The sequence below is a fragment of the Triticum aestivum genome, chromosome 4B (assembly GCF_018294505.1).
Source record: "Triticum aestivum cultivar Chinese Spring chromosome 4B, IWGSC CS RefSeq v2.1, whole genome shotgun sequence".
Lineage (NCBI taxonomy): Eukaryota > Viridiplantae > Streptophyta > Magnoliopsida > Poales > Poaceae > Triticum > Triticum aestivum.
The window spans coordinates 570,083,316-570,094,595 of record NC_057804.1 but is presented as its reverse complement, the minus strand read 5'-3'; positions in this window follow the sequence as shown (position 1 = coordinate 570,094,595).

Below are 11,280 nucleotides of genomic sequence, written 5' to 3'. Positions count from 1 at the left end.
CCGTCCTGTTTGGACTAGGCCTTTTGAAAGATGAGAAAATAGGGTCATTCAAGTGGCTCCTAAGCACGTTTGTCGAGGCAATGGGAGGTAAAGAGCAGAAATACATAATAACAGACCAGGACCAGGCGATGAAGACTGCAATAAAGGAAGCTCTTCCGAGAATGAGGCACAAGTTCTGCTGGTGGCATATTAGGAAGAACCTGAAGGAAAATAATGCAGTAGTGTTTGCGCAGCACCCAGGGATGTCTGATGATTTATTTCGAATCGTCAAAAACTCACTAAATCAAGACGAGTTTGAGCGTGCCTGGAAAGCAGCAATTTCTGTGCACAAGGCGGAAGGCAACAAACACCTGAACATGCTATGGGAACTCCGAAATTTTTGGGTGCCAGCGTACTTCAAGGACTGCTTCTATCCTTTCTCGTCAACAACCACTCCCAGTGAGAGCACGAATTCGATGTGGAAGAATTACGTCGACCACAATGACACTATAAAAAGGTTTGTTGATGCGTATCACATGATTCAGCAAAATTGCCTCGCCACACTTGACAAGAAAAGACACCAAACAGAAGAGAAGGCGCCATCACTAGAGACGGGTTTTCCGATTGAAAGACATGCAAGTCAAGTATACACCAATGAAATTTTCAGGAAATTCCAGCTGGAGCTACGGAACCGGACTTACTTCAAGTGCTCTGACCTGGCAAAGGGGAGGCAATATTTTTTTAAAAGGATTACTGATCCTGGAGAAAAAGTGTGGAAACCATATCCGGGCGAGGAATTTGAGAGGTCTGAGTTCAGGGTAGATGTGGATGAGCAAAAAGAAATATACAGTTGCAGCTGCAAGAAAATGAGTAGGGATGGCATTCAGTGCTACCATGTGCTTAAGGTGATGGACCAAACAGGCATGATCGATCAACTTCCAAAATCCTTTGTCATCCCCAGATGGACCAGGAATCTATCAGAGAGTCTGAAAGTTTTGTCTACAAGTCAAGGTGATATCATGACCGCACAAGATGATGAAACGATGAGATTCGGCCTCACTTACACTGAGTTGTCAGATATCTGTTCAAATGCTTGCAAAAAAGAGAAGGCATACAGTGTTCTGCGTGAGTGTAAAGTAGATATGAAAATAAAAGTCATGGCGGCACTTGCTGAGGAACCAGACACAGGCATTCTTGCCGAAACTCTCAAGAACCCTCCCATGAGTGGCTCAAAGGGCACGAAAAAAGGAGATCGAATCAAAGCTGGTTCTGAGAAGAAAGGAAAAGGCAACAAAGCCGTATCCAAGTGCGGCCGTTGTCGAGTAAAGGGTCACATGAAAACAAACTGCCCGGATAACCCAGAAGTACAGGAGAGGATGAGGATTGAAGAGGAGAAGAGGAAATCACAGCAGGAGAAGAGGGCAAGGTCAATGAAATGGCCGAAAACACTGACAACACCATCGAGGACATCAAACGGCTCAGGACAATGCACTCCAAGCCCAGGAGGAAGACATCAGACGCCAGCAACTCCAACAACCCCACTAACAGTAGGGAGCATTTACCAAAGTCTTGCATCTACGCTAGAATCGAACATCACACAAGCCAGGCACACAGAATGCGTGCAAGGAAGCCCGGCACAAGGCACAGAATCTGCACAGTCCATTTTCAGAAACGAAAGGTCTGAGTGGAGACTTTTTGGTACCGGAGAGCAGTACGAAAAGAAAAATTAATATGTAATAATGCAGCCTAAACAGGGCGTAAGCAAAAAACAGTGATGACCGCAATCTTTCGCTTTGTTTTTATGTATGAATGTTAATATTGCAGGCAAATAGGTTGAATAGGTATGCAGAAGGGTGGGGTTGCACAAGTGTCGAGAAGGAAGAATGGATCGCTGAACATTCAAAAACAAGGCTACATGTGGAGCGATGAAATAGCAAGTGATCAGTGTGGAGGGCGGGCTGGTGTTGATTGTTTATTTTCTCGTTGTGTGGTTATAAGAATGGCTTGTAAGTTAATTTGCTGCAGTCATAGAAAGAAAACAAATTTAAATAAGAATGCCTTTTGTTTCTTTATGTATTTTTACTCGACGGAGAAAAATATCAGAGGCACAGGTTTCCTTGTTATTTTCCACAGCCGTGTCGGTTTCTGAACGTGGATGTTGTAAGCATACAAGCATGCTTCTCTGCTGCGTGATAGAGAGATAAAAATAACCGAAGGGCACGGGCAGCCACGGCCATGCCACTGGTGAATGTTCAACCGTGACTCTCATGGTTGCATGGTAAACGCACGGATGTGACTCTATGTAATACCACACCATGCCTCCACGTGTTTACGTCCCGTGTCTCTCCGTTTGAACGAGTCGACGGGATCGTTCGGAAGACAGACACTAGTTTACATGACTCTATATAATACCGCATGATGCCTTTGTGTGCTGCCCACCCGTGCTTCCAGCGTGGAACAGATTCTTTTAACGTATGTATGTGTCGTAAAAAATTAAAACTCGGAGGGGCACACCCGTTCCTGGTCTGCGTGTTCAACAGTGCATATTGTATAATCAAAGCCGTGACTGTTCAACAGTGTATCTGTACAACCATGATTTCACCTTGTCATGGCATCATGACGTTCGTTATCTGCCTGAAAAGCGTGCCTTCCACAGCCGTCCTACTGTGCGTCTGACAAAGGAGCAATGCCAGCCGATAGAGTGCTTCTTCTATTACTAAAAGCGTGGCCCTCTTTGCTTCACTTCCGTGCGTTTGTTAGTTGCTCCTTGGTACAGAACCGTGGTTGTACAGAGTTCTTGCCCGTGCTTTTAAGGACAGTGTCTCTCGGATCGTCCATTCATTGTCTCAGAAAGTAAACTGTGAGGGTTCACATCTGAACCCAATTCCGTTGTGTTTCTGCAGTAAATGCTCATAGTGACTCTATGTAATACCACAACATGCCTCCACTGGTTCACGTCCGTGCCTCTCCGTCTGAATGAGTCGACGGAATCGTTCGGAACACAGACACGGGCTAACATGACTCTATATAACATCACACAATGTCTTTGTGTGCTGCCCACCCGTGCTTCCAGCGTGGGATAGATTCTTTTAATGTATGTACGTGCCGTAAAAAAATAAAACACGGAGGGGCACGCCCATGCCTGGTCTGCGTGTTCAACAGTGCATCTCACATTATCAAAGCCATGACTGTATTTAATGTTTCAAGCAGGCATCTACAATTTATGGGAAAAATAAAGGAGAGGTAATTAATCTGTACCTTTCCCGTCCCTCTCAGTATTTAAGTTGTTTCGTGGGTGGACAGGTTATAATCCATTTTTCCAGATCCATCTCACTGAGCACTTGTCGTGTGCAGTGCGACCCCTGCAAGGGAGATGGAGATGGAGATGGAATGTGCTACTCCTAGCTCCAAGAGGGCAAGAGTGGCGCCATCGGCGATGCTGCCTTTTGGTGGTGTGTTTGTCACCGTAGGGGAGGGAAGCGGCAAGTGTGCTCTTCCTCGATCCAAGGATGAAGAAGAGGGGTCTCGTCTGGACCTCATCAGCGACCTCCCGGATGCCGTCCTAGGTGAGATCATCTCTCGTCTCCCCCTCAAGGAGGGCATCCGTACTCGAATCCTCGCTCATAGGTGGCGTCCTTTATGGCTCATCGCTCCTTTGAATCTCAACTGTCGCGAGATCTCTCTTGCCCGTCTTTTTAACGATGAAGAAACAGTTCATATTGCCATCCTCTTGAAGCTGTCCGCCGTCACCGAGGCCGTCTTCAGATTTTATACCAGAACTCGGTGCTCTCGATATTCTGTCGTTAATGTTGTCAGTCTTCCGGAATTCATCCTGTCCAGTCATCCCGGCTCAGTAAGCCGCCTCTCTATCCCGGCGTGCTACCTGCGGTGTAGACCTGCCATCGTTGCTGCCTAGCTCCGATCGTCAAAGCTCAACAATCTCCAGATTCTTGAGTTCTATTATCTGTTCCCAGGATTCGCAACGCAAGAGGTCACACCACTGGGTGTATTCATTGTGCCCTCAGCGCCGGAGTCCGTGTTTAGGTTTTCCTCCTCTTTGCACACACTCGTCTTTGCTCTTTGCCATATACCAGACAATTATGCAGGGACGCTTAAGCTACCGCTGGTGAAAAGACTATCGCTTGTGGAAGTTCTTATATCAGAGGTCTCGCTTCAAATCGTAGTCCACTCTAGTTGCCCTGCACTTGAGTCTCTGCTGCTTATTTTCAGTGGGGGAGTTTGTCGCATCACAATAAACATGTATAACCTTGTAAGCATTGGCATTTGTTGTCACTACGGAAAACTCATTATTGAGGATGCGCCTTCGCTTCAACGGTTGATCCGCGATAAAGAGGACGACCACTGTTCGATTACTATTGTCTCTGCACCTAAACTGGGGACTCTGGGTGAATTCGCGTTCGTGTCTGCGCCCGCACTTGTTGAGGTACCGACTTTACCTGATTCTGGAACAGGGTGATTACTTGTTCCGATGTTAGTTCCATTAATTTGTTGAAATATGTTCTTTGCTTCATGCGGGGTGAGGATTTGGAGGTAACCGGTGTCTCTGCACCTGATCCGTATCCACGTCGTCTCACATGTCTTGCGGTATTGAGTTTTGACAATACTTCCAGCTTCATCTTGTTTGAGAGGAAACCAGTTTTATTTCGTCCAACCTTTAATCTATTAGTTTTGTGACGTATCTTCTGTTAATTTTTATGAAGCATTTTGGGGCAGTCAGTCTTACAACAATGCGGTAATCTATCAATACCTTGTTCATCTACATGGATTATAAGGTGGACATTGTCGTTGAATTGATGCAGTGCTTTCCAAAACTGGAGCACTTGTCTGTCGAGGTGATGATCTTGAGAAATGTGCATACTGTAGTTCTCCTTCCATTTAAAAATGTTTATCTTAAATTTGACTTAAGTGGATACATGCATACATACATACATACATATCTTTTTCTATGGACGCTAAGTATTTTCAACCTTTCATGTATTTTTTAAGGACGGTTGAAGTGTCGTTCTGAAACGTATGGTGTCGTAGGCACCGGTAGTTTCTCAAACATCACGATATTTGTCTGAAGACAGTAACACTGGAAGATTATATTCCTTGCCGGGGTAACAAGGAATTTGCGGCGTTCTTTGTTCTATGTGCAAAGTATCTAGATAGCATTGACATTAAGTTTGTGTACCCTCCCGCGGAGTTCGCAGGAGTATTTTACGAGGAGCAACAAAGGGTTCTGAAGTGGCACAATAAGGCTTCTAAACATGGTCGTCTTCGATTATTACCAAGTTGCACGCACGTGCGTCAGTATTTACAAAATAAGAGTGTTGAATATCTCGATTTGACAGATCCATTCAGATGTTCATGCTGAAGAATAGGTCTTGAGATGGTTGCTCGTGTTCTTGGGAGTGTCTTATTGTCTTGAAGTTTTGGAGTTCGCATTTTGTGTAAACCTTGTCGAACAACTGTTGTTCTGTTTGCACTGTTTGTACGCTTTGTTTTTCTTTGTTGTCCTTGAGGAGCCACGAAGGAGCTTGCAACTGATGAAATCAGTCTACCTTTCTGTCTTTTTATGTTTATGCTACTTTATGTCATAGTCGCCAGTCATGTGGAAATGCGCCAATAAACGTGTGCCCCTTTCTGTCTCTCGAATGGGCTGTTACGTGTCTCACAGAGTAAGCAGAAAGTGTTGACATATAAACCCGATTCTATTTGGTTTCCGTAATAAACGCACATACGTGGCCATGCCTCTGTGGTCGTCACGTGCGTGCCTCTTCTTCTGACCGAGTCCACCGAGCCATTCGGAATACAAACATAAAATCTTTGTGCGTGACTGCATATAATAGCTCTCCATGCCTTTAAGCGCTTTATGCCCGTGCTTGCGACCCTGAAACACAGACATGCACGAACGTCCATGCCTTTATCGAATAATATACGTAGAATCAAGAAAGAAGCGTTACGTGACTCAATATAGAGCCGTGTCCTTATGGAATTCAGGTCCGTGCTTTTAAATATAAGGAGTCAGCGTCTCTGACGTAGGGCATTCCGTGCCTCACAGAGTAAGCGCACGTGGCTGTGCGTAACACAAATGTTCAGTTCTGTGGGCTAAACGCCCGTGCATCTCCGTCTGATCGAGTCACAGGCGAGCATGATTCTATGTAATACCACGGACCATACCCTTGAGTGTTGCATGCTGGTGCCTATGAGCCGAAACATCCATGCCTCTCCATTTGAACAAGTCGACGGAATCATTCGGAACACAAACCCAAGCGAACATGACTCTATACAATACCACACCATGCTTTGTTGGGCTGTCCACCCGTGCCTGTGTATGTTTTCTTCCGCAATAGTGAAGGAAAATGACCGTTCTTTGTTTTCCACCGCAACAGTGAAGGAAAGATATAATTTATAGTTGTCGTCCAATTGGTCGACGTCCCCTCCCCTCCTTCCCTCACACGCTGGATCTGCGTGCAGTGAAGACCTAGTAGTTTTTCAGATCCATGCCACATATAGCGGTGCTCGCAGGCGACGCGAATCCAGCAACAGAGACGGGGATGGAGATCCGGCGAGGTGCCCCGAGGAACAAGAAGGCGAGGTTCGGGCCACCAGCGACTTCGTCCTCTGGCGGCATGGCGGTGGCGGCCAGAAGCGGTGCGGGCCCGCTCAGTGGTTCCGAGAAGCAGGAGTCTTGCCTGGACCGCATTAGCGACCTCCCGGACTGGTGAGATCATTTCCCGTCTGTCCACTAAGGAGGGCACCCGCACTCAAATCCTCGCACGTCGGTGGCGCCCTCTGTGGCGCGCCACTCCTCTGAATCTTGACTGCAGTGAGATCCCTGTCGGTCGTCTTTTTAAGCCTCTAGAAATAGTTCATATCGACATAGCCTCGATGCTCCCCAGCAAGGATGTCATTCGCATTAGATATTTTGGAACTCGGTGCAATTTTCAGCCTGACATTGGTGGTTCCTGCCTTCCAGAAACCATCCTCTCCGGCCATGGGGGCGCATTCCATCACCTCTGCATTCCTACATGCTACCTCCACTGCAGACCCTCTACAGTCGACGCCTGGCTTCGATCCCCAAGACTGAAGAATCTGCAGGTTCTCGAGTTCTACTACATGTTCCCACGTTTCGTGGGAAAAACCATCACACTACCGCATGAATTCTGTTCGTCCACAGCCTCGCCATCGACTTCCGCGTTGCTGTTTTCCTTGCTGCACACCGTCACATTTTCTCTTTGCCAGATACCTGATGAGTATGCACAATCGTTCAAACTTCCAGTGCTTAAGAGGCTTTCATTTTTGGAGGTTGATATAGCAGACGTCTCACTGCAAAGCATAATCAACCATGGTTGCCCTGCCCTTGAGTGGCTCCTGCTTGTTTGCAATAACCTAGACCACTGCATCAGAATAAACTCAGCCAAAGTTGAACTCATCTGTATCCTTTGTGAGAATGGTGAACTCGTTGTTGAGGATGCGCCCTCACTTAAACGACTGATTCACGATATTCAGAGCCGACAGTTGCAGATAACTGTCTTCTCTGCACCTAAACTCGAGTGTCTGGGCAATTTTTACGAAGGCTCTCCTGAATCCAAGATTGTTTTTGGCTCTACAGTTATCGAGGTACTCACCTTTTGCACTATATACTCTTTAGTTGCATTCGTTCCACTGCCCGAGTTTCATGCCATGTAAACTTTTATCAATCTAGTTTTATGATATGTGCTTGGTGTAGGCTTTATCTGTAGTTAGCCTATCAATGGCGGTTCAATCTATGAAAACCCTGCTTATCCACATGTCATTGAATCTGAACAAGGTTTGTTGCCTTGATGAGATGCTTTCCTAGCCTAGAGAACTTGTTTATCGAGGTAAAATGATTTCCAGACGCATTGAAAGCACAAACAATGCATAGTGTACTATATTGGAGGCCTCTCTTTCCCCATGTAGTCCTCAAGTATTCTCACTCTTTATGCTTTTCTAGGGAGGAGTTTGCCGTGAGGAAGGTGTAACAAACAAGTGGCGCCACAAGCACCGGGTGTTTCTCAAACAGCATGACATTCGTCTGAAGACAGTAACGCTGGAAAAATATGTACACTGCAACAAAAACATTGAATTTGCAACGTTCTTTATTCTGAATGCAAAGGAGTTAGAGACTATGAGGCTTAAGTTTCTCTCCCCCCAGACAACATCACTGAAGGATTTTGTAAACGTCAAGAAGAGGCGCTTCAATGGGGCAACAAGGCTTCTAGACATGCTCGTCTTATATTGTCAGGGTATTGTAGGCATATGAACTTGGATTTAAAAGTACACATCTGGACAAACCAGTGCCCAATCATGGATTTGCTGGATCCATTGACTTGTGAATGTTGAAAACGGTTATCCGGCTGTCAAAGATAGGTGTTGTTGTGTGCTTTCCAGTTTGGATTTCTAGCTTGTACTTTATGCACTATCTGTGAGGTTGTCAGGAACTTGTTTTTGTGCTCTTGAGTCGGGAAGCAATTGAGCAGCTCAAAAAACTAACAAGTTTTAATTTTTTGTGCACCGTCTGTAAGTTTGGATTTCCTTTTGTGAATAGAGCGAGCGAATATAATCACCTGGAACACGCAGTCACGTGTGATGTGACGGTCGTGCCTATCCAAATAACTTGTACAATATAGAGGCGTTCGTGCCTCTTGTGTCTGTAAGACTGTGCGTCTGTTATCACTGCACGACACTTACTTTGTGATGGACCAAACAGGTATGACTGTGGAATCACGGCCGTGCCTGTGTGGCATGTAGAACAGTGCTTCTGCCATGGCTTCACTTACTTGGTTTTGTTCGTGTTTAAGCAGAATCATCTGCAAAGCAGAGGCACGGCCTTGAATCTTCTAGTGACTTAATTGTCAATGTGCCTCTGGAAAATTTTGCTGCTTGCAGAGGCAAGATGGTCGTAGAACCGTGCTTCCGGCGTCGAACAGATCCACAAAGACAGGCTTGTATAATGTGATTCATTTCTGATGATGTTAATCAATATGCCTCCTCGTGCCTCTTGTAGTCCACTTTTTGTGCATCTCTCTATATGCGTGCGCATGTATAATGCGATTCATTTCTGATGATGTTAATCAATATGCCTCCTCGTGCCTCTTGTAGTCCACTTTTTGTGCATCTCTCTATATGTGTGTGCATGTATAATGTGATTCATTTCTGATGATGTTAATCAATATGCCTCCTCGTGCCTCTTGTACCTGTAAGGGTGCGTCTGTTATCACTGCATGACACTTCCTCTGTGTATGTTCGTGACCGTGTGGTGAGCGTTTGGGTGGAAACATGCTGCACAACCTAGAACATAGCGTCCTGTAGAACCACGACAGTGCTGTTTTCTGCAAATCGAGACGTGCTTGTGCTTTGTTTAAAAGCGTGGCTGTGCTTCATTGTGAAACAATGAAATACAGATAGCCACAAACGTCCACGTCTTTTATATTGCATAATATACATAACACATCAAGAAAGAAGTGTGACGCAACTCAATGCGGAAACGTATGCGTAGGGAATTCACGTCCGTGCTTTTAAATACAAGGAAATAAGATTTTAAAAACAACGTCCCTCACAAAGGTCATTCCGTGCCTCACAAAGTAAACGCCCGTGGCTATGCGTAAGACAAAGGTTCATCTCCGTGGGCTAAACGCCTGTGCATCTCCGTCTGATAGAGTCACAGGCTAGCGTGACTCTACGTAATACTGACGACCATGCCTTTGAGCGCTTCATGCCCGTGCCTGTGACCCGAAACACTGAAACAAATAAAGGCAGGAATGTCCACGCCTTCACGCGTGCACAAGACATGACTCTAGTTGGTATAAAGAACCTTGGCTGCATAGACTTGACACCCATGCATTTAAAAACAACGCTCGAATCGGCCATTATGTTAATGTTCACATCTATACCCATAAACATGGAAGGAACGTGACCCAGGAAACCAAATCATGTTTGTTAACTGACTACGAGGTAACGCAAAACAAAATAAGAAACTTTTAGTCCAATGCTTAATTGCTTCAGATACAACTATCAGGGTCGCTGGTCGCGAATTCCTTGATCTCTTTTATCATAACGTATATGTCCAGCTTCAACTTGTCGTAGTCAGGTTTGAGCTCCGCCTTCGTCTTCTCATCCCAAAGATGGTACAACCTCATGCATAGCTCCAGGATCTTTAAGAGGTGAGCTTCCCTAGCCTCCCACTTGCTCTTCACCTGCACAAAATAGAAGGTGTCAGATTGATGGCAGGACGCACTATCATCAAGTTAGGATGAAGTTCACCACAATGATTCACGTTTCACAACTAATCCGGGTAGCCGAATGAAAGAAAGAACGAATCAAATAGAAGAAGAGTGAACTTACAGATGAGGAAGTCTCGCCAACCGAGATCTCCTCCTGCGTCTGGTAACGGATCTCTGGAGTAGTCTCTTCTACACAGCCATGGCAGAGAGTGTCAGGGAAGAGAACAGCAAGAGGAGCGGATGTCCTATAGGCGGATAAAAGGATGAAGGGGATGTGGCTAGGGTTTCGAGATTCCGTCTGGCTTATTCACGTTTCACAACTAAATCAAGTAGCGGAAGGAAAGAAAAAAGGAAATAAGCGGAAGCAGAGTGAACTTATAGACGAGGAATCCTCGCCAGGCTTGATCCCCTCCAATGTCTGGACATGGGGTTCTGCAGTAGTGTCCTCCTGCGCAGCCATGGCAGAGAGGGTCAGGATGGAGAGCAGCAAGAGGAATGGATGGCCTGGCGGCCGGCAGAGGGTGGAAGAGGGTGTGCCTAGGGTTTCGAGACCTGCTTAAACAGCCGGAGCCTGGCCTCGGGTACGAGCGAGAGCGGCGTCACCGGAGGAGACACCCGTCGAACCCTTGGGTTTCTGGAGCGGTGTCACGTGGAGTACTATGGACTGTACGTCCATGCTTTTAAATACAAGGAAATAAGCTTTTAAAAAACAATGTCTCTCATATAGGGAATTCCGTGCCTCATAGAGTAAACGCCCGTGGCTGTGCGTAAGATAAAGGTTAGCGTGACTCTATGTAATACCACCGACCATGCCTTTGAGCGCTTCATGCCCATGCCTGTGACAATTATGACCCCGCGTAAAATGCAATCATGCCTCTCTGGTCCGACATACCGTGCCTCCTCTGGTGATAGAGTCAAAGGAATAACATACTATGGACTGTACGTCCACACCCGAATAACATACTACGGACTGTACGTCCGTGGTTTTAAATACAAGGAAATAAGCTTTTAAAAAACAATGTCTCTCATATAGGGCATTCCGTGCCTCACA